At 32.6% G+C, this 4,049-nt stretch overlaps 1 pseudogene across 1 annotated transcript; it reads left to right on the forward strand.

Moving 5' to 3' along the window:
* Positions 1 to 610: 610 nt before the first annotated feature.
* LOC109211119 lies at positions 611 to 2,236 on the forward strand (annotated as a pseudogene). Its single transcript, XR_002065662.1, has 2 exons — positions 611 to 746; positions 1,756 to 2,236. The product of XR_002065662.1 is annotated as a glycine-rich protein-like (transcript).
* The last annotated feature ends 1,813 nt before the right edge of the window (positions 2,237 to 4,049 follow it).

A 4,049-nucleotide genomic window follows, 5' to 3' on the forward strand; every position in this document is an offset into this window, starting at 1 on the left:
GGTTTTCTTTTCATTAATCTTTGTTGTTTTTGCTTCTAGTTATACTAGAAGAGCTTGTTGAATCCTGAGAGATACGCCCACAGTGTGCGAAATATCCTTAAGGACAGTGTTCTTGACACGCCTCAAGCTAAATCTTATTCCCCTTTATCCAATATTTTTCCAACATAATTTAACGTTAAATTCTTATTTTTATTTAATAACACATATTTATAGTTACAAAAATTTGTCGCAGTCTTAAGATGACAAGTTCCAAAATTCATTAATATTTCTTTCGTAAAATTTTACGCCTAATTAAACTACACCACATATTTAATTAAATACTCCATCTTATATAATGCAGGGGTTTCTCATCTTGCACATTTTCGAAATATTACCGTAAATAGAGCCCTGATAATGCAAAACATATATACACTGATAGCGTATAGGAGTTATGCAAATATCTCTTTAGAACTCAAATGTGAAATCTTCACTCTCCACTCCTGCCAACTAAATACTGGTCCCCTCAGAAATTAATAGTACCTTTCTATTCAATCAAAGTTAAGTACTCAAATCTTACTATAAATAGAGCCGAAGAATGCATCAATTTCTCCATCCTTCAATTTCAATTATCATAACTAAGTTTTAACAAAAGATGGGTTCCAAGGTATTTCTGTTTCTTGGCCTTTGTTTGGCCATTTTTCTAATGATAAGCTCTGAGGTTTTAGCTAGGGAGTTGGCTGAGACTTCCACCATTTCAGAAGAGGGCTGTAAGAACCCTCTCATTATTTGCATATATGTTCAATTCTCTACTTAATTCAATGTTGTCATATTTTTATCTGGTGAAATTATTTAACCTTTCCAATTAGAGTTTAACGTGTCATAAAGATACTATTTAAATCCCATTAAAACAAGTAGGTACCTTAACTATAGTTTGAAATTACCACATATTTACTAAGTTGTATAATTACTAGGATAATAATAACACGATACGTTAATTACAATTGTATTAGTGGATCTGTAACCTTTACTAATGTTAGCTTGACCAAGACAGAGGGGGGTGTTCAAGAGGATGTGTGTAATATTATACAGAGGTGGATTTAAAATTTACATTTGACGTGCTTAATTTTAGGTATACTTTTGAAATTAAGGTTCAAAATTATATTCTTTTTTAAAATTTTAGTGATATTCATGTATATACCTATACTCCATTCCAAAAATTAGTCCATCCGAATTGGGATTTGAACCGTCAATTTCATGTAGAGGTGCAATTATTATACCAGAAGAGTCTTTGAGCATGTGTGCACACACATATAATTAAGTACTTTTCAAGAAATATAATATTTTTATATATGATTTGATGAGAGGAGTATGGGTTCACGTGAACCCATATCCTATGACCTAGATACGCCCCTGGACCAAGACTCTTAGGGCTCGCTTTGTATGAGGGATAAGGGATACTTAATCCGGGGATTAAATTTTAGATAAGTTTTCAACGTTTGGTTGGGATAATATCATGGTATAACTGATCCCGCAATTAGTTATCCCGGGATTGTTGCATTATTTTTATATTTATGGGAGAGTGGAATAATAATCACGGGATAATTAATCCTGGGAAAACATATTTTAAACCTTCTAAAATATAATCATAAATCTTACAACTTTATGGATTGCATATTTTCTTCGTAATTCTGTGTAAGGATCACATAATAAGCTAAAAAAAAGGAAGAATAATAAAGCAGTTAAAGAACAACATTCTTATTTTCACAATTGATGCAGCGAAGAAACCCAATAACAAGAATGAAGTACATGAAGCTCAATACAGTTATGTAGGATACCCTGCCCCCGGATACCCCGTTAGCCGAAACCCTGGCGGCGGAATCCCCCCTTAGTGGTGGCGGACATCCTGACGGCGACCGTGGTGGTGGTGGATACCCCCGTGGGGGACATGGTGGTGGTGGCTATCCTGGCAGTGGACGTGGTGGTGGTGGACGCGGTGGTGGTGGAGGATACTGCCGCTATGGTTGCTGCGGCCGCCGGAATTACAATGGTTGCAGCAGGTGCTGCTCCTACAAAGGTGAGGCCATCCATGGATAATTAGGTCACTATATTGAAGCTAAGCCTCACAACTTATCATCATGTGGAGCAATATATAAAACTTTTGTACTTAGTAAAGCCTCAAGATGTAATAGTAATAATCTTGCAGCTTTTTAGAGCTTGTTGTAACAAGTTATGAATAAAATTAAGTCATCATTTAATATTTGTGTTAATTATAAAATGGTGTGATAACGTTTTCCTTTTGAGCATGTTGTTCTCTTTTTTTTTTACATATAAGAGATTTACTTTTAGAAGAATTAACTGAAATAACCGTCCACCCTACCACTTAAATAAAAAATAACCGGTGAATATATAATATATGCATAATTTATGTATTACATGTGTGCAATTGTGTATAATTAATTTATAGTCTATGCATATGGTTAGAAAAAGTAAACAATTAATATGACCGACTATTTATGTAAAGATATATTTTTATACATATGAGATCTGTACGAATTGCACGAATTAATGCAAGAGAAAGTAAAAAAACACATTGTCAATAACAAGAGATGTGGTGTTCGAGTCTAGGTATATGGAGTCGCATTTGTTAGGAAGCGCTTTAAATCTCTTAATAAGAGATTATTCATCACGAATTCAAATTTAGCTGGACCACAATATGGATATTGAAACCGAGTGAGAAAAGAAACACAAATTAATTAATTTGGATTTCCTTCATAACCTAAGCCTTCAAAATTGAAAAGGCAAGAAAATAACAGAACCCACGACATATTCTTAAGGAATAATTAGAAAATGCTGCTCAACTGACGCATTTATATATTTTGGTAGTTTCTTCGAAAGTTTTTCGCGAACTGAGCACCAATTTTTGACTAGGAATAGTGTCTGTAATTCTGACTATAACTTTTTCTAGTTATACAAATAAAGTTCATCTATGCATTCAATCAGTTAAACTTTGCAATTTCTGTAATGTCTATTTTAAAATCATGAAAAAATTATTTACACTTTTTGATTCGAGAAACTTGAGAGAGTTCATAAACTAGTGTGTACCATTTAATCTGACATAAACTTCTAAGTTTATTGTTAATGATATGCTCTCATATCACAAATTATAATGAGATGTACAAAAAGTCTTTTTTTCCTTCTTATATGCATGATGGTAAGTACATGCGACCAGTGGCGGAGCCACATGCACCCAAGGGTTGTCAACCGACACTTTTTCGTCGAAAAATTACACTGTTTAGCTTGGTAATTTTTAAAAAAAAATGTATATTCACTATAATGACACCCCTTGACTTCTTGGTCATGAGTTTGTTTTTTTATATTTTGACTCCCCTCAATAAAAATCCTATCTCCGGCACTGCATGCGACGTAAAAATTACAAAAATTATATATCAATTTGTGAAAATCGATTTATAGGTTGCGTTTAGCAAATGCGATGTATAAGTTTCATTTACTAAATGCGATTTATAAGTTGCGTTGCATTATAAATCGTATTTCTCCATTGAGACTTACACCATCTTGACTAGCACATGCATTCCATTTACAAGATCGAATTGGTGCGCATAAAAGCTCCCGGGAATATTCTGATAGTTTTTCCTAGATAGTTTTGACCAATCAGGCAGGATATGATAGGGGGTTGAAACAAGTTAGACAAAACACTAGCTATAGGGCACATGCAATCAAACACTATCCTAAAAAATGAAATGCAACATAGTAACAAAGAAATAATTATAAAAAGAAAGAATAATATAATTTTACTTAAACATAGATGACAATTACATGCAAACGAAAACAAGACATACATAATTAAGTTCTCAGATAATAAAAACAAACATGACATGACCAACCATATCCATAAGAAATGAATGGAGATTTCTGATACATTTATTCTTACTTCTAATAAAAAACTATACTTCCAATATATATATATATATATATATATATATATATATATATATATATATATATATATATATATATGTATATATACTAAAACACACACAAATCACCATACA

The sequence above is a fragment of the Nicotiana attenuata genome, unplaced genomic scaffold, assembly GCF_001879085.1.
Source record: "Nicotiana attenuata strain UT unplaced genomic scaffold, NIATTr2, whole genome shotgun sequence".
In the NCBI taxonomy this organism is placed as follows: Eukaryota; Viridiplantae; Streptophyta; class Magnoliopsida; order Solanales; family Solanaceae; genus Nicotiana; species Nicotiana attenuata.